Source organism: Rhinopithecus bieti, unplaced genomic scaffold, assembly GCF_001698545.2.
Source record: "Rhinopithecus bieti isolate Rb0 unplaced genomic scaffold, ASM169854v2 scaffold_19018, whole genome shotgun sequence".
NCBI lineage: Eukaryota > Metazoa > Chordata > Mammalia > Primates > Cercopithecidae > Rhinopithecus > Rhinopithecus bieti.
The window spans coordinates 2127702-2148511 of NW_016809658.1; the positions used below are offsets into that span (position 1 = coordinate 2127702).

The window sequence follows — 20810 nt, forward strand, 5'->3', positions numbered from 1 at the left end:
AACCTTCCAGAGGGTTTCAGGAAGACTTACACAAAGCCTTTTGAATTAATAAATTTTGTCATGTGACCTTTTTTATGGGTGTAAGACTGAATTATTGGAAGACCTCATAGCACAAGGGAGCCATGCTGCCAGAGTTTGAATCTTACCACCATCCCTCACTGGCTATGTGACCTCGGGGACGTTTCTAACCTGGCTTTTGTGGGTTTTGTCCTGTAGATGGAAAGAATGACTTCTCAAGGGTTTGTTGTAAGGTTGCATGAGAGTGCATGTCACAGAGCACTCCATGTTAGCTGCTCCATCGTCACCAGCAGTCTTAGAGAGGTTTCTAGTGTAGTGGTTAAGAGTAGGACCTCACGCTGGTTTGTGCCTGTAATCCCAGCACTTTGGGAGGCTGAGGTGGGAGGATGGCTTGAGCTCAAGAATTTGAGACCAACTTGGTCAAGATGGTGAGATCCGGTCTCTACAAAATAATTAAAAAAAAAAAAAAAAAAGAGTGGGGCCTCCAGAACTGGATTCCGTAAGTTTAAATCCCAGCTTTTCCTCATTATCTTTGTGACCTTGGCCAGGTTAGCCTCAGATTCCTCATCTGTAAAATGGGAATAATAGCACCTACTTTATAGGGTTATTATGATTGCACAGAATGAGAGTTAATATATGCAAAGATCTTGAGTAGTCTTTGGTGCATCTTTGCAAGTTTAACTCTTATGTGCCTTGCATATCTTGAAATATGAATGACTGTGTTTTTTAGACAATTTTTTGTGAAGATAAAAATTATTATTATCAACAAAATAATCAAAATTTTTATAAATATGCCTGATGTTTTATGGGATTTATACTTTTAATATAGAGTTTGTATGACCCTTTAAGAAATACAGCTACTGGACCAAGCACAGTGGCTCATGCCTGTAATCCCAGCACTTAGGGAGGCTGAGGTGGGAGGATTGTTTGAGCCCAGGACTTTGAGACCAACCTGGGCAACACAGCAAAACCCCGTGTCTACAAAAAATACAAAAATCAGCTGAATGTGCTGGCACATGATTGTAGTCCCAGCTACTGAGCCCTGGAGGTGGAGGCTGCAGTGAGCCATGATTACGCCACTGCATGCACTCCGGCTTGGGTGACGGAGACCTGGTTTCCTTTTCTTTTTCTTTTTTTGAGACGGAGTCTCTGTCACCCAGACTGGAGTGCAGTGGCGCAATTGCGGCTCACTGCAACCTCTGCCTCCCGGATTCAAGCAATTCTCCTGCCTCAGCCTCCCGGGTAGCTGGGATTACAGCTGCGCAGCACCACACCCAGCTAATTTTTGTATTTTTAGTAGAGACGGGGTTTCACCATGTTGGTTGGGCTGGTCTCGAACTCCTGACATCAAGTGATCCACCCCTCTTGGCCTCCCAAAATACTAGGATTACAGGCATGAGCCACCGTGCTTGGTAAGACCCTTTCAAAAAAAAAAAGAAAAAAGAAATTTAGCTATTGAATGAATTGAGTTGATCCCCTTTCATTTAAACTTGCATTTAGAATGCATATGCCGCTATTAAAAGTGTAGTACATATCACGCATTTGCTGTTATCTGTGGTTTTCCCTTCTGTTAAACAGAAAACTCTTTGAGGGTAAGAATAGTATTTCATTTATAATTTAATCTCCAGTGCCCAGTACCTTGTATTTAAAGAAGCTTAATTAATGTGTGTGAAATTAATTAAATAATGCTACTCTCATATTTATAGTAGTTGAGTGACATTATAAGTGATATTGTAGAGAATACTATTATTTGTATTATTGAATTGAATTTTCACTTTCTCAATTATTTTTGCAAACAGAGAATAAATGAGAGGAATTACAGTATAATTTACTTTTCATTATAGAACTATTTTTTATTTTCAAGGTTAAACAGAAAATAGTCTGAAAAGTATGCCTGTCATATCCTCCTTTGATACCTGACATGTCCAGTTTTTAATCATAAAATCTTCTGACTCCCACACTTTCTGTCATTAATTTGGATGTTGTTAATGATTAATATGAATTATATGAATTGGATTTGGACTGTCCCAAAAATGATATGATGTTATTATCTGTTACAGATTAATAATAATACAGATAATGTATCAGCCTAATCGTGTGAAATTTAAAATGGCATCATTTCCTTAGGGACCACGTCCTTATTCTCTTTCCATTCAAGAGTGAAACTTTCTCTTGAGTAGTCTTAATAAATAATTAGCTATTGAAATAGCTGCACTAAATAGTGTGGCAGAAATCATAAAGGAAGTTATGAAATTAGTAACTAAAACACACTAAACTTTACCATACGCTTAATATGGTTACTCACTTGGGGAATCTGTTTTTCAAAATAAGCGAAGTTGATAGGGCCTACCACCTGCCTCATTTATAGAATCATTCTATTTTACTTGTCAATAAAATCCAGTCTAATTCCTGAGCCCTCTGAAGTTATAAAAAGCCAGAATTATCTTTCATTAGAGATCCTTGGTAATAAAATCTGAATGCTAATCGACTCAGAATTGTTACAGTTTTCCATCACATTGTTGACACTTTTCAAACACATATATGAAATATCTATTACAATGTGGGCAATTTTGTGTATATAAATCTTTGTTTAACCAAATCATCACTTACCCTGTTTATTTGAATGTATTCCATTTTCATGGGCTAAAACAATTAATTTAGAAAGCTTGCCCTTTTTTTGTTTTAATACATTTAAAGCAGCTAATCTAAAGGGAAACTCTAAAAAATAATAATTTATAAGCACTTAGAGACTGTACGCAAGTGTTCGGTGTGCAAGATGGAAAGTCTCTTTATTTTTCACTTGACACATTTTAGCATGACATATATTCCATAGATCACACCTTTTTCTTTCTTTCAGCTTTTTTTTAATAAGGACATTTGGGTATTTATTAGTATTTTACAGACATATACAATTTCTGCAGGTTTTTTTTTAAACAATGTTTATTGTGTACAATTATTTGGAAAGAAGAGCAAGGAGGGGTAGAAATAACCTTTGAGGCTTGCGATTTCTATCCTTGTCTTCTAACATTAGGGACATGGATAACTATCTATATACTTTGTCAGTAATCAAAAGGAGAAGAAAATAACATATGCATTATCTTATGGCATAAACTCAGAATTAAGATCCATGAAGTTTTATACTGAGTGATGCTACTGATTGGCATGTGACCTTGAGCATTACACTTAACCTTTACCACTCTCTCCATGAGTGAAGGCAGTTACCCTCTGCTTACTCACAGAGGAAGTTGTAGGGGTCAGTTGTTAGTGCTTTTTAAAAGCATTTGAGAAGGACACAATGCAAGCAAATACAAAGTAAACATTAGCATTTAGAAATGAATATTTGTTCACCATTATTTAAAAATTGTGATCTTTCAGATTTTTTACCTAATGGGCATTTTTCCTTTTCGTTTTATATGTGAAGAGACTTCTTACTAGTATGCTCACAAAAATATACATATGGTACCTTTTAAAGAAGCAATGAACTTTGGTTTAGCTGAATGGAGTTTTAAATGTTAACACTGAGATTTTGGTACGTTCTGGGTTATAACAGATGTTGATGTTTTTGAGAGCAAACTTCAGGTATCTGAGAGTTAATACATTTTATTAAGTTAAAGTTTATAAAACTTACACTTGCATTGAAGGAAAACATGTTCAGACTTAGATTCCATTAGCAGTATATTCAAATAGAAAAATTAATCGTATTATTTACTTTTAAATTTCAAAAGGATTACTTGGCTGTAGAACCCCTCTTGTTTTATTATTTATTTTTATTTTTTTGAGAAGAATGGAATCCCTGGAAAGGACCCTTCTTTATACTCTTTTTTTGTTTGTTTTTTAACCTTGAATGCAGTCAAATATGCATTATTTCAAAATATAGTGGCTTGGAGGATTTAATTTATTTTGGCTAATTTTGTATTTCGGAAAGCTAGGGAAGGCCTGTGTGGAAAGGCTGCATTTTAAGAAACTGTGTCCCTAACAGTAGTTAGGAATTATTAAAATTTAAAAGTCAATGTATATAATTAGCATTATATACATTCCTTTGAATTCAGTTTTATGTCTCTGTGATTATTAGCAGAATTGTCACAACCTCATGATGTTACTCACTTTTTTAAGTGAAAATGAAATTCTAGTGTACTCAGAATAACAACTATTAAAACAAATAAGGCATGTAAAGAAATATTATTTCTTCTAACTGACATTAAGAAGAGTGAATAGTGATCCTCAAATGTGAGGTTTCTAAGCAGAAAGCAACTTTAAAAAACATACTGTCCTTACTGTTCAGTAGCCAACCCACTGAAACTTAGAATGATCAGTTTTCTTTTTGAATTTAAAGTTCACATTGATGTTTATAATGTGTTGTGTGTTGGTATGTATAAGTCTTTGGTATTGAATATTTACCTTTAACATACTAAATAAAATGACGAAACTAGTCTACCTTTTGTTTAAATTTCATCTGTTTTCACACCCTTCTTTTGTTCTTACATTGTATTTCAGTTTTCTTAATATTTCCACATTTGTCTTTTCTTTTTATGTACCATCTTCCTCATTTTACTCTATCCTGTCCTCCTCCCAAGAATCACAGGAATTCTTTTTCCTTGATCATAGCAGGTTTTTTTCTGTTAGCTCCCTTTGCATTTGCCTCTATATAATGTATGGAGTAGGGGTTTTTATTTATTTTAGTCTGCTTTATGAGACTGATGGAACGACCTTCTCTATAGAACATTTGTTTTGCCTTGTTTCAGAAGATGAGCTCTCTAATCATCTTATCTACACAAACTTAAGGGACCACGTCATAAACCTAAGACCAAGTTTGAGCTTGTGTGAGGTGGTAACAAGGGAAAACTGTAACATGTTTATTATTTGCTGATGTTCTATTAATCTATTTTATGTGGAGAAGCCCACAGATTTTTTTCTTTTCACGTTATCTTGAAATGTTTCATCCAAGCTTTTGTTTTGTTCCATGTCTGGTGCCCTGGTGAGCTTTGGAGACGGTTTCTGCCATGATCATTGCCACCTGACCACAAAGAGGGTGGCTTGCCTGAGAACATCACATTAGCCGGGATGAGCAGCTTCTTTGTGTTGTTTTGTTTTGTTGTTAGCTCCTTAAAGCCAGGCAGAACATCAGACCATGTCCACTATGAGATTTTCCAAGGTTCACCATTGTGGAATGATGAATGTTCCCTGATGAAGTAACCATCAGCTTCATTGTCTTCTATGGCTTCAACTCAAATGAAATGTATGCCTTTGAGTTAACTTTAGTTTTGATTGTAAGGGTTCTTTTTATCTGGAAAATCAGAGTATAAAATAAATATGTATTTTAAACTTAAAAGGTTTACATAAAATCCTGTAAGTAAAAAAGTTTTCGTAAGGACCAAACTTCATTGATCTGGAGAAAATATTTAATAGTTTCTCAAAATATCTGACATTATTCAGACATCAGTAGTAGAAAAGTTTTAAATTCAACGAAACCAAAAATAAATCCTTTCGATTTAAAACGCAAAGTCTATTTTACTTTTATTTAAACAATTTGAAAACAAAATTAGATAAACTGAGTTTTGGAGTTGATTAAATAAGAGATTTCCCAGAAATGGTACTTTACAAAATCTGTGCCTCATGGAAGAAGTTTGATCTTTTTTATACATATGCATCCCATTTTGGGCTTCTATTCATTTACTCATTCAGTTAATTCAACAGATATTTAATGGGCACTTACTATGGGTCAGCTACTCTTATTAAACACGTATGATATAGCGGGGAAGAAGAGGGATGAATATGCTTGCCTTTATGGAAATTCCAAACTATTTTGGGGTATTTACAGCTTATTGTCTACTTTTGGAGTAGTTATAATTAAACATTGTACAATAATGACCTGAAAAAAGTAAGGATTCTTTACATGGATTTTATGCCTGCTGACTTGGTATAAAAGGAATCCTAAATCCTAAAACAAAATGTCACTTAAATGGACAATTTTATATGAATTTGAGTTGAAATATTAAAACAATAATGCCAGTAGTTTCCAACAGAAATCATGAATCATCCTCATTGCTGAACCCTGGAAAACCTTACAGTGGACAGAGTCTGAAATTTCTCCTAGGTTTTCTTTATACTTTTAAGTTGTTTTCTCCTATTGCTTTGTTTTCTTTGTAATAGAGCCTGAGAAAAGGGTAACACTGAAAATTGCACAATGGAAATGCAGTCATCTCTGCTGTATTGCACAATTAACAAGAAAATCTTAAGTTTTCTTTAGTATACATTAAGAACTAATTTTTTGTTTCTATGATTGTACTATGGAATTTCCTAAGCAAACAAACAAATAAAACCCTTAGGGTTCATTTCCACCTCAAATATTGAAGTAGATACACCTAAGTATGCAGTACAAGTAGCATTAATACAGTATAACATATAATGATTTTCATTAATTGTTTTATTTTATTAATATTTGATACATGTCCCAAGTGCTTGGGGTATCGGAGACTGATAATAAGACATATGGCATCTGCCTATAGTGGTGTTCACAGTCCAGTTAGAGACAAACGAGCCCCATATGAAAATTAAATCATTTATATTAGGCAATATGTGATTTTGCTTAATGGGAAGTCTAGGGTGGACGACTACAGTAAGACTAGTCTTGCATCAAGTGAACTTGCCTTCTAGCAGAAGTTCTATGTGGCCTTCCTGGGAACCCATCCTTCCTTTTAAGTCTGGGCAAAGATGGTTAGCAGGCTTTCTTTTGTCCTTGGACACTTAAGGGTAGAATAGTCTCTGTGCAAGCTGTTGCAGTGGCTCAGCAAGAGAGGGGAGGAAAAGGGAATGGAGTACACACTCCACCCATTTATTACATTCACTAGCTATCACCTTGGGAAGCAAAAGTGCACCTGAGNTCCCAGAAATGGTACTTTACAAAATCTGTGCCTCATGGAAGAAGTTTGATCTTTTTTATACATATGCATCCCATTTTGGGCTTCTATTCATTTACTCATTCAGTTAATTCAACAGATATTTAATGGGCACTTACTATGGGTCAGCTACTCTTATTAAACACGTATGATATAGCGGGGAAGAAGAGGGATGAATATGCTTGCCTTTATGGAAATTCCAAACTATTTTGGGGGTATTTACAGCTTATTGTCTACTTTTTGGAGTAGTTATAATTAAACATTGTACAATAATGACCTGAAAAAAGTAAGGATTCTTTACATGGATTTTATGCCTGCTGACTTGGTATAAAAGGAATCCTAAATCCTAAAACAAAATGTCACTTAAATGGACAATTTTTATATGAATTTGAGTTGAAATATTAAAAACAATAATGCCAGTAGTTTCCAACAGAAATCATGAATCATCCTCATTGCTGAACCCTGGAAAACCTTACAGTGGACAGAGTCTGAAATTTCTCCTAGGTTTTCTTTATACTTTTAAGTTGTTTTCTCCTATTGCTTTGTTTTCTTTGTAATAGAGCCTGAGAAAAAGGGTAACACTGAAAATTGCACAATGGAAATGCAGTCATCTCTGCTGTATTGCACAATTAACAAGAAAATCTTAAGTTTTCTTTAGTATACATTAAGAACTAATTTTTTGTTTCTATGATTGTACTATGGAATTTCCTAAGCAAACAAACAAATAAAACCCTTAGGGTTCATTTCCACCTCAAATATTGAAGTAGATACACCTAAGTATGCAGTACAAGTAGCATTAATACAGTATAACATATAATGATTTTCATTAATTGTTTTATTTTTATTAATATTTGATACATGTCCCAAGTGCTTGGGGGTATCGGAGACTGATAATAAGACATATGGCATCTGCCTATAGTGGTGTTCACAGTCCAGTTAGAGACAAACGAGCCCCATATGAAAATTAAATCATTTATATTAGGCAATATGTGATTTTGCTTAATGGGAAGTCTAGGGTGGACGACTACAGTAAGACTAGTCTTGCATCAAGTGAACTTGCCTTCTAGCAGAAGTTCTATGTGGCCTTCCTGGGAACCCATCCTTCCTTTTAAGTCTGGGCAAAGATGGTTAGCAGGCTTTCTTTTTGTCCTTGGACACTTAAGGGTAGAATAGTCTCTGTGCAAGCTGTTGCAGTGGCTCAGCAAGAGAGGGGAGGAAAAGGGAATGGAGTACACACTCCACCCATTTATTACATTCACTAGCTATCACCTTGGGAAGCAAAAAGTGCACCTGAGAATAGAATATATGGACACAGTATGGATATATTTTAGTTTCTTGAGCATAAAAATTATTCAAGACTGGGCACAGTAGCTCAAGCTTGTAATCCTAGTGCTTTGGGAGGCTGAGTTGAGAAGATTGCTTGAGGCCTGAGGTACGAGACCAGTCTGGCAACATAGCGAGAACCCTGTCTCTGCACAAGAAATATTAGTTCTAGGTGGTGGTGCACACCTGTGGTCCTAGCTAGCTTCTTTGGGGGGCTGAGGCAGAAAGATGGCTTGAACCCAAGAGGTCAAGGCTGCAGTGAGCTATGATTGAGCCACTGCACTCAAGCCTGGGTGACAGAGTGAGACACTGTTTTAAAAAAAAATTATTTCATAGTTTTGAGAAGCCTGAAACATCAATGTGGGCCCCATGGACAAGGGGGGTTCTCTGAAAAAAAATGGAAGAATCACTGGAAGGGGAATAAAATGTGGGTTGAGGCTTTTGACAGTTACTGAAGACACTTTCTTCCTCGGTTTTTCCTAGAGCAGCCCTGCCTACAAGATGGGTGTCTTCCAGACCGAATATGACAAATTTTGGAAGTTTGCATATATTGCTATGATTTGTAGATACAATCTCTCTGAATTGTTTTGCTTTGGAATTAGCTGAAGTTCCTGGTTATGTGTGTGTGTGTGTGTTTAAATCCTCAAATGTAATGTTATGTGACTGTGGCTTTTGTTTTCATTTTCTTGGACGTTTGAAAATATTAAGAATCTCTGTTTTTATAGTACAGGTGTTTGTTTATTAGGAGCTCAATCTAAGATAGGATAATACAATGTATGCTTGTCTCTTATGTTTAAATTAGGGCAAAAAGGCCGGGCGCGGTGGCTCACGCCTGTAATCCCAACACTTTGGGAGGCCGAGGCAGGCGGATCACCTGAGGTCAGGAGTTCGAGAGCAGCCTGGTCAGGGCCTGTAATCCCAGCTACTCGGGAGGCTGAGGCAGGAGAATTGCTTGAACCCGGAAGGCGGAGGTTGCAGTGAGCCAAGATTGTGCCACTAGACTCCAGCCTACGAGACAGAGCAAAACGCTGTCTCAATAAATAAATAAATAAATAAATAAATACACGGAAAAAAACCCCAAAGTCTCTAAGTTTATCTGTTAACAACAGTATTCAGATACTTATGTGGATACTTCCTTTAAAAAAAAAAAAAAGATAATCTGTATGAAAAGTTTCTTTTCCTGAAAACTATTTCTCCTAGAACCATCACTCAATCTATATGATTCAAAAAGCCACCAAAGGTGTTAATTATGTTAATTATCTAGAAAGTTGTGATGGTTTTGAGGATGTATACATGTCACAGCTTATTAAATTGTACATTTTAAATATATGCACTTATTATATATCAATAAAACTTTTTAAAAAGCCAACCAGATTGTAAGGTATATTTTCAGGATAAAATACTTACTATCTTTGGGAGGCTGAGGCAGGTGGATCACCCGAGGTCAGGAGTTCAAGACCAGGCTGGCCAACATGGTGAAACCCCGTCTCTACTAAAACTATAAAAAATTAGCCGGGCGTGGTGGCGGTGTAATCCCAGCTACTACTTGGGAGGCTAAGGCAGGAGAATCACTTGAACCCAGGAGGTGAAGGTTGCAGTGAGCTGAGACTGTGCCACTGTACTCCAGCCTGGGCCACTGAGTGAAACTCCATCTCAGAACCAGGAAAAAAAAAAAAAAAAAAAAAAAAAAAAAATATATATATATATATATATATAACATATATATATAACTTATATATATATGATGTATGTTTATATAATATATAATATATACCCATATGTTTTATTATTATGTATTATAATTTTATTATATTATGTAATATGTCATATATATATTTTATAATCCATACACACCACAATTTCTATATAATAGGTATTTTTTTTTTTTTTTTTTGAGATGGAGCTTCGCACTTTTGCCCAGACTGGAGTGCAATGGTGCGATCTTGGCTCACTGCAACCTCACCTCTGGGTTCAAGCGATTCTCCTGCCTCAGTTTCCTGAGTAGCTGGGTTTACAGACACCCGCCACCACTCCCAGCTAATTTTTTGTATTTTTAGTAGAGACGGGATTTCACCATGTTGGCCAGGCTGATCTCGAACTCCTGGCCTCAGGTGATCTGCCTGCCTCAGCCTCCCAAAGTGCTGGGATTACAGGCGTGAGCCACTGCGCCTGACCAAGAATTATATTTTTAAAGTTTGTTATTTGTTTTTTATTTCTTTATTTCACCCACCCTTTATTCACCTGTATCTTATACCCCAGAAACACATATTTAAAGTAGGAAAGACAAATAGAATTAAGGAGGCCTTTGTGCCCGTTGAAATTTAGATATAGGACCTTAGAGAGCTTTTTACCATATGTAAGACTCAGTGGAGTATCTTTAAGTAATTTGCCCAAATTTGAATGTGGAGAATTGGAGTTGTGTATTCTTCAAGGAATCCTCTTCTTATAGTTTAACAGATTATGACTCATCTTTGGCAAGGAGTAAAGAGCATGATTTTAGTGAGGCTTTTTCCTTCTCTTTTCTTTCTTTCTTTTTTTTTTTTTTTTTGGAAGAGGTTAAATGGCTTAATGCTTTTAAATATTCCTTTTCTCCCCGCATGTTATACATTAAATTTTGGCATGTTGGGCCATAGACTCTATGAATAGATTTGTTTAGGGAAGAACTAGGTTTGTTCCATTATTCTTGCCTCTATGGTCTTCAGCACAGTACAGATATCTTAATGTAAGTTTGTTAATTGGTAGTTTAATGTTAATCAAATATTCCTTATGCTGCCCAGTATATATATCAGGTAAATTTCTATATGTATAATATCAGGAATTTTTTTTTTTTTTTTTTTTAGATAAGGTCTTGCTCTGTTGCCCAGGCTGGAATGCAGTGGTGTGGTCACTGCCCACTGCAGACTCAACCTCCCAGGCTCAAGCAGTCCCCCCACCTCAGCCTCTCAAGTAGCTGGGACTACAGGTGTGCACCATCACTCTTGGATAATTTTTATTTTATTTTATTTTTTGAGATGAAATTTCATTCTTGTTGCCCAGGCTGGAGTGCAATGGCGCAATCTCAGCTCACTGCAACCTCCACCTCCCAGGTTCAAGCGATTCTCCTGCCTTAGCCTCCTGAGTAACTGGGATTACAGGCACCCACCACCATGTCCGGCTAATTTTTTGTATTTTTAGTAGAGACAGGGTTTCACCGTTTTGGCTAGGCTGGTCTTGAACTCCTGACCTTTAGGTGATCCACCTGCCTATGCCTCCCAAAGTGCTGGGATTACAGGCGTGAGCTACCACGCCCAACCAATTTTTAATTTTTTTTTTTTTTTTTTTTGTAGAGATGGAGTTTCACCAGGTTGTTTAAGCTTTTCTTGAAGTCCTGGCCTCAAGCAATCCTCTTGCCTCAGCCTCCCACAGTGCTGGGATTACAGGTGTGAGCCACAGTGCCCAGCTGAAGCTTCTTTATTGTTGGAATTAATGCCTATGTTAAATTTAGAACCTTGGCAAATTTTCATGAATTAAAAAAAAAGTCTACTAAAATGATCAGAGTTGCGTTTCTGGGGTTGGGGCTATCAGGGCATTAATGAGTGATTTGAAAGCTTTAGTTCTTTTTACAACACTAGCAGGACACATTGGAATCACCTATGTCCAGGCCACAACCCAGAGGTGAGGCCCTGGGTTATTGTAATGTACAGCCACATTGTGCTTTATGATGCTGTCTCTCATACCATATTCCCCCATACCTAAGCTTTCTATCATAGAACTTTTCAGACATGTAGAAAACTTAACAGTAATTCAACAAACACCCATATTCTCTCTACCCCGATTCAGTAGTTATTAAACTTTTGTCGTATTGGCTTTATGAGTCTGTCCCTCTTTCTCTGAGTACTTTTTTCCTGTACCATGTGAAAGTAAGTTTCAGATATCGTGAGTCCCTACCATCAAATACTTCAGAATACATGTTCTGAGAATAAGGACATTTGCTACATAACCACAATGGCATTATCACACCTAGGAAAATTGGAAATAACTTGAAATGCTTTTCAAAAATTCAGTTCATTAAAGACATATGAATTTATATCCTACTAAAAATTAAATGCATATAAAGTGAGAAGTTTCACAGAATATGGAATTCTGGAAATTTCTGGTAAAGATATGCATTTCTTCTCTGTGTTTGCAAGTGAGGCCACTACTTCAAACATTTTTATGAGGTAAACACATTTTCTATGTTTAGTGAGGTAAAATCTTTTCTAGCTCTCCCAACTCATGATCATAGCGATGAGAAGAAAGAAACATTTCTCAAAGTTCATGCCACAATGTGGTTTAGTGGGAAAAGCTCAGTCTTGAGTCAGAAGGAATAGTGTTGGTTCAAATAGTTGCTCTGAGCCTTTACTGCAGGTGACCTTGCAGAAGTGAAGGTCTTGTATCAGTTAAGATGCTTTTAGAAGCTGCCCTCAAGCTCACTGGAATCATCAGGAAATGTATTCTTTTCACAAAAAATTCAGAGGCAGGGGCAGGCCTCAGGGTTGGTCAGTTCTGGAGCTAAGGTTCTGAGTGTCTTTCTGCTGTGCCAGGCTCCTTGTTGGCTCTGACTTTGTTTCAGCTCCTTCCTCCAGCTGGTTTATAGCCATACATCACCATATTGAGAAGTCAGAAACCTCTCCACAGGATGGACTGTCAGTTTTCCTGTCTGATTGGGCATCTCTGCCCACTTCTGGACCAGTAGCTGTTTTCAGAGAGCATTCTGCCCTGGATGACTTGGACTAACCTGTAAACCTACCCCTAGAGCCAGGATGGGGTTCACTTAGGGAGAGGAAGGGAGGAATGGATGTTGGGTATGTCTCTAAGACTCCATTTTCTTTGCCGTCAAATGGGAACAATGATATCTACCTCTATGCTTATTACTGACATAAAATAAGTGAAGCAACAAACACAAAGCTGATGTTTACTAAATGTTAATTCCTATTCTTTCTTCTCTCCTTTCAATCTTATGTAAAATCCCATCTTCCTTTGATGCTGCCACCCTCCATACTAGTAAGCATTTGTAAGTGACTCCCTTGGCTGGTCTCCTACCTGACCTCTTACCTCACTATCTAGGGCATAGCATTTTATGTGAGCTTTGCAAATTGGTCAGACCTTCCATTAAGCTATCTTGCCCATCTTATTCTTTTCTTATGTATTTCTTTTAAATTTTTTCTATAATATATCCCTGGAAACATCTTATATATTTCAACTTCACTTGATGTTTTTCCAAAACCAAGGACGGGAAATTGTTAACATTGTGTACAAGGCCAGGCATGGCAGCATGCACCTGTAGTCCCAGCTACTCTAGAGGCTGAGGCAGGAGGATCACTTGAACCCAGGAGTGCAAGAGCAGCCTGGGCAACGTAGCAAGACCCCATATTTTAAAAATAACACTTAAAAAAACAGTGTGTTGTACATATTTATCAAATGTGAAGAAAATCTCTTCAGCTTTACTGTCCATAAAACCGAGTTGAAATAGATTTCCCCCTTTATGAAAAGAAAACCATGGTGACCCATGAAAAGGTAAGCAAAATAAAAAGGTATTTGAAATATAGTAACTTATTTGTGCAGGATAGACCAGGTCTTTGATATTTTAGGAAAATCTAGACTCACCACAGTAGTGTAGCTGCTCCAGTTTCACCAGAATTTCCTTAAAAAAAAAAAAAAAAAATGTCTAATTCCAGTCTGGTCAAGATGGTAAAGCCCCGTCTTTACTAAAAAGACAAAAATTAGCCAGGCATGGTGGCAGGCACCTATAATCCCAGCTACTCGGGAGGCTGAGGCAGGGAATTGCTTGAACCTGGGAGGTGGAGGTTGCGGTGAGCTGAGATCACACCACTGCACACTAGCCTGGGTGATAGAGCAGGACTCTGTCTCAAAAAAAAAAAAAAGTGTCTAATTTACCAATACATCTTTTTTTTTTTGGATTCTTTGGTCTTGAACCCTCTCATACTGTTGCAGGAGAGAGTCATCTTCCAAAGACATGTTTTCCAATACTGTATGCAGGAACAATGTAGGGTCTTTGTTTAGGCATGCACTTTTCAAAATAGAGAAGGATTGTCATATTTTTCCCCCTATGATATTTCTAAAGCACTTCTGAAACACCTGTGACTTCCTGCAAAATTGCCACAACCTAATTACATGAGATGTTCTTCCCTTTTGGATTTTCTTCCAGAATGACAGGATCACTCTTGAAAGAAAGTTATTGATCCCTGTTGACCCCTGTAAGTAGAATGTTTAATTCTGCCACCCTCCGTGGCAAGAGAATGGAAGAAGGGTGAGAAGTCTGGTCTGTCTCTTGACTTGGAAGATGGTGAACTCTGGCTTGTTCCTTTCTGTTACTTTTTTTCAGTGTCTTTAATTTTTAGATTTAGTGTTGAGGTAGCTGTTGATCTGTTAAGCTCTGTAAATACTGAAAATACTCAGATTTTGGATGGTTCGATCCGTAATTCAGAACTTCTGCTGGCATGAATCTTTTCAGCCAGAGAGATGTTTTTTAAAGGAACTCTTTAAGTGTGTGTTGATGATTCTAACACATCTCAAATTAGGTTCTATAATTGTAATGCTGCACAATGAAGGCAAAACTCTGAGATAAATTATAATTTTATTAAAGAAGCCAGAGAAAGGACATTGTGGCTATAATTTTGGTTAAAATTGCTGAGTTTTGAGAATAAAAAAATTTGAAATTCACATTGCATTCCTTGAAGTGCTATTGGTTATTTTTAAGAAGGATGAAATATGATTATAACTTATGAAGCTTGGTTTCATTTGAGCACATTTTAAATGTTAGTGCCTTGCAGAAAAGTTTTGTGGACAAGATTCCCTTTTCTGTGTAACAAATGCTTTTACTGTTTAGCTAAGGTTTGCTACTAATGGCTCAGAGGCTGAAATGAAAAGTGAAATGGCTGTTGTTTCCCATCTAATAGCTTGATTTTGTTTTTATTTCTACTACCCAGTGTTAAAAAAAAAAAAAAGAAAGAAAGCCAAGATCAAGATCCAAAAGCTCAAACAAACTAACATTTAATTTCCCAACTAGAATAAGACTGGCCTTGCCGTGACGTGAAAGTCTTGTATGGGAAACGTTTATTCACGGCTGCGCAGTTGACCATACTCATTGCTGGATCAGGGTGTATTCTTGTCTTCAGACAATCAAGCAGGTAAAAACCAATTGAGACTAAGCAGTTGGACTGACTCAATTTCTCTTTTTCCTCTCTGTTGAGAAATGTTTTAACTGTGTTTCTTGCCCCTACTTCTTGGTCTACCTGAGAGAATAGAACAAAAGTCTAATTAACAGTGGATTGGAAAGCAACAAAGAGTCCAGAGTGTATTATCTGCCACTTATTACTGAAGGTTTATACTCCAATGATAGAGCAATTGCTAGCGCTTTGTCTTTGTGTTTGCTTCTTTCTTAATTCTGTCATTCCTGTGTACTCTCTTGGAGCTTCTCATGGGCAAGATCTACAATTTCAAGTTGTGTGCGATGGATTTTAAGGGCAAACTGCAATTGTTCCAGGTCATTTATTGTTTTCTTTTTTCTCGAGGAATTCTTATTCTGACTGAAAACTGCAGCATGACCAGTGAAAAATTGTTGACCAGCTAAGGAGAATGTATTTACAATAGTTTTTAAAAACTATTTGGAAAAGAGATTATACTTGGAGAAAATTTGTCTGTACTTTGGCTAAGTCCCTAGACATAAGCTTTATTGTGTACCAGGTCATGGATCCATCTTTCCTACCTTAGCATGAAATCGTTGTGGTACAAAGACACTCTTGTCTCCTCAGCATTGTTGTGTTCCACTGCCACTAATTTCATGTTATCACTAGTGTAGTGATTACTGAATGGTAAGTACACTAGATTGACATGGGTCATGAATATTTATTTTTTGCAGTACTTAGGCATTTTAAGAACAATATGATAAAATGGAAACTTTTCCATGCAGGCTAATTTAGGGTTATTAATAGTTATAAAGGTATTTGACCACTTGTTTTTCTGTTTTGATCTTACGTGATGATTGGACAGGGAGATGGACAAAGAAGCATTGCATAAAAGAGATCACTTTCATGATGGAGGAGAGGTGCTTGTTACCACCATTTTTTGTTTGTGCAATCTACAAATCAGTTCATATGGCCTCTGACAACTGTTCTGGTGACCTAGGTTCATGTGTTTTGGAGAAACAGTGACTTTTATTATTGAATAATTATGTAAATAAGGAGTTTTTTTAAACATGGATTTTCCATTTCCTAAAATAGAGGCCTTTTCTTTAAGATTCTTTTGTTTCTCTTTATGTTATTCGTATACTTATTGACATTGTTGGTGTGAGAATTACTCTTTTAAATTGTTCTTCAGTTCAAGTTGTTGACATTCCAGCTAACAGTATCCCTACCTCTCACCTTGGGAATACAAAATGAGATTCTCTATGGAATACTTAAATCTTAACTTTTGAATGCTAGATGCAGGTATCAGTTTAAACTCATTACACCATTATATGATGAGGAAAAAATAGGCATTTTATGACTAGGAAAAGTTGTTGGCAAAGAAAAGTTCTGTTTTGTTTAGTCAATTACTGAAATGGAATGGAGTCTTCTTCTTTTTTTCTTTTTTGAGATGGAGTTTCGCTTTTGTTGCCCAGGCTGGAGTGCAATGGTGCTATCTCGGCTCACCACAACCCCCGCCTCCCGGGTTCAAGCGACTCTCCTGCCTCAGCCTACCAAGTAGCTGGGATTACAGGCATGCACCACCATGCCTGGCTAATTTTATATTTTTAGTAGAGACAGGGTTTCTCCATGTTGGTCAGGCTGGTCTCAAACTCCTGACCTCAGGTGATCCGCCTGCTTTTTATTAGGTGTGCCTTTGAAGCCGAAATGATTCAATGCTTACAGTCACCTATGAGCATTTGTGTAGTGAGTTCTTGGAACCCTTTGTGCTCCTGGAGAGGCAGTTTATGTAGCAAACGTGTAGTAAGCAAGTGTATTATGACTTTTCTAACTATCACACCATCAAGCACATGATGCTTTGATGTACTGGAGTGCAGCAAGCAGTTACACCATGGGGTGTCAAGTGGAAACTCGGGCACCTGGTCAACCCACTTATAAATTTCTGTTCTTCACATGTCCTCCTATTTTCTCTGTGTGTATTTATAATTGCTGTTAGTGATCCTGTCAATTTGACAAACAGAAAAGGTAACAAAAGTAAAGTCCAAATAGCCAGTTTTAGAATTTTAAGTAAAAGTTGGATCGGGGCAAATATTAAGAATAAGGGTTCCCGTCAATTCAGTTTCTCTTACTATTCTTACTGATTGCCTTGACTGACAAGTTGACTGATTTACTTTATGTGAGGTTTTATTCTTTTAAAGATAGAGTTCGTGAACTTTGTACTGGCTCCAACTGTGTGAAGCTCTGCTCTAATCATTGCTTTTTTTCCGTCGATAAAATTCCTGCTCATTTAAAGAATTCCTAACTGAGACTATTAATGCTCCTGCCTGCTGCCTTTTTGCTATCATTGTTTCACATCATCATTGACTTGTGTATTCAGGTATCTTTCACCACATAAAGGAATGAAGCTGGTGACAGCCATTTTCAAGTATAATCTGAAACTACTTCCAGATTTTTCTACAAAGGTGTTTGGCATCTGGGTTAGCACTCATGCTGGGGAGGAACCCTGGGGTAGATAGCCCTCTAGGTTTCTTGATGTCTTTAGGATATGTGGCCAATATTACTTGCTGGCACCGACCCTAAAAAAGTTGAACTGGCGTTGTACTTTTTACACTCCTGTTACGTCTAACTATAGAATGAAGGAAGTGCTCATGGCACTTCCCCCTTGTTTAGTGAGTTCTCCTCCGCAGCTCTCAGAGGAGTTGGCCAGGGTCCGGCTGGATGCCCAGTCCATGTTTCTGTTCTTTTCTAGTTCCTGTAAGGTAATGCTGCATAAAACTTTCACTTGTTGTCTTCTTTTTTTCTTATGTCCTCCTAAAAATTGAAAAGTAGTATTTGTTATTATCATCACCATTTCTCAGACACTGAGAATAAGGCCTATCCTGGCTAAGTGTTTGACCTAGGATTATACGTAATCAACTGCAGAGCCAAAAACAGAACTTGGGATTCTTTCTGGGCTTCATTTTATTACTTGAGCCATAGTTTCTCCTTTTTTCAGCTACACTTAAAACAGGACCAAAGAAACTAATTTCCAGGGACCAAGAATATTTCCCACATCTCTTCTTCAGTGTTCCAGTGTTAGGATTTACATGAGATTTATTGTCTGAAGTAAAGTTTCATTGCCAGTTATAAACATGATCCGCTCCCATATTATTCCTGATTTGACTGCTATCCCAGAACGTGATGGATAGTTGAAGAAAGATTATAATGAATGCAGCCCCTATTTTCTTTTTTGCCCTTCTAAATTTGATTTAACAGGCTGCTTTCTGCCAGGAAATTTCATGAATGGGCAAATGTTAATAAGCCAGATTTTTTTTCCCCTTTATAGTATTAAATGTAACAAAATATCTCCCCAAAGTGAATTCAGTTAGACTATGTTAGTACTTGAATGAGTACTTCCTGAACTTATAGGAAGGAGCAACTGCAACCACTCTGAAAATGAAGTGGTTCCTATAAAACTTGGTTACTGCAGTCTGAATATATTTTATGCTTTGAAATATTTTGTCCATAGTTCTTTTTGTTAGTGAATGTAGAGCTTGAGGGGAGTTCCGGAAAAACTAGAATCAACTGTTCTGCTTTCAAAATGCTTTTTAAAAATCAGACTGAGGATAAAGTTGCCGAATGACAGGTTTTCCCCACTTTCAGAGTAACAAAAGTGAAAGTTGCATTTTGATCAATTTTGCGTAGTCTTCTTAGTGAAATAAGATCCAAAGTGCATGCTGTTGTGCTCACACCAAGCAGTTAAGCAGTTTTGTTGTTTTAGTGCCGCTGAACGTGAACTGGTGCATGTCCACACATGCCACACATAAAGAGTCCATTCTTGCTCATGTGCAGCCCGAGAAGCCTGGCCACAGAGGTCTTGGGCTCAGTGGAAATTGGCAGCCTCTCTTCTCCTGTAAACAACAGCCTGACGTCACCCCATGCAGTGGTGATAGCGGACCCACTTCAGAGATTCCCCATTGACAGAACTGTGGAAGGGCTGGCTTTGATCATCTTCAGTCACGCTTGAGTGAACGCAGTGCAGAGAAATTTGTTAATGTCAGAAATACTGAAGTAGCCCTTTAAAACTGTTTTTAAAGTACTTATCTGTGAATTTTCACATGTAATCCCAACAACAAATCTGTGTGATCAGCAAGAGAATTGTGGCTGTTCCTATCTTAGAAATGTGCCAATTCAAGTCCAGAGAATAAAAGTTAGTAAGTGGTGGGAGAGTGACTGAAATTCAGGCCTTCTGAGCCCTGCCTTGTCTGTCTTTCCACTGTATTAAATAATTTCTGTAGAATAGTAACTGTTAATGGTTCCCTTCTGCTACTTCCTCTCCCATCTAAAATGTGTGGTTTGATGATTTATGAATTTTTTTTTCCCCCAGTTAAGACATCTGTGCTTGAACATCAGATACATTTTTTTTGCATTTGGGAACTCCTAGACAATAAGGTAACCCACTCCTCTGCTTCTGAGAGAGCCTTTGAAAAATCTAGCATAAGCCTACACTCACAGCTTAATTGGAAAGATTTATTAACAAGATGATCCTGTTGCTCATTTGGCTTCTGAAAGCTACGTAAAATTGAGAGGATGAATGGTCGTAATTCTTTTGTGTTGTTAACTGGAAGAGGCAAAACCAACATGAAAGGACTGCTCTATTAGTTAGAAATCAGAATTTTATTGGCGGAGGAAGAGAAAGTTGAATAGCCACTGGTGAAAATATAACTTATTTGTTATATAAAATAGTTGTCTTTTCTCATGTGCTCACTTCTGGTTTATTTTCAGGCAGTTACAAAAAGTAGAAAAAGAACTATTACTTTCCATGATTTATATAGTTGCATATCTGATTTGGGAATACTTCAGGTTGTAGGTAGCTTTTGGTTTTCTGTTTGTGACTGAGTTAGTTTTTCAGGGTGACATTAAGAATAGGTAGGAAGAGTGCTTAGATATGTGTGGATTATCCATAGTGAAGTATGTGGATCTTCTCTGCTGAATGCCTGGAACTTGGAGCAGCTCACCTGGGAGGTGTATGTTTAGGGAATACAAATTTATGTTGATTTTAGTTTACCCTTGACTGAAAAGCAAATGTAGTTTTAAAAAATAAACTGGGAGCAGCTCACCTGGGAGGTGTATGTTTAGGGAATACAAATTTATGTTGATTTTAGTTTACCCTTGACTGAAAAGCAAATGTAGTTTTAAAAAATAAACTGGGAGCAGCTCACCTGGGAGGTGTATGTTTAGGGAATACAAATTTATGTTGATTTTAGTTTACCCTTGACTGAAAAGCAAATGTAGTTTTAAAAAATAAACTGGGAGCAGCTCACCTGGGAGGTGTATGTTTAGGGAATACAAATTTATGTTGATTTTAGTTTACCCTTGACTGAAAAGCAAATGTAGTTTTAAAAAATAAACTGGGAGCAGCTCACCT

General features: G+C 37.1%; 1 protein-coding gene across 4 annotated transcripts in view; it reads left to right on the top strand.

The window, feature by feature from the left end:
* Window positions 1–20810, top strand: part of SERTAD2 (SERTA domain containing 2) — a 126623-nt gene that overhangs the window by 2507 nt on the left and 103306 nt on the right. The window lies entirely within an intron of this gene.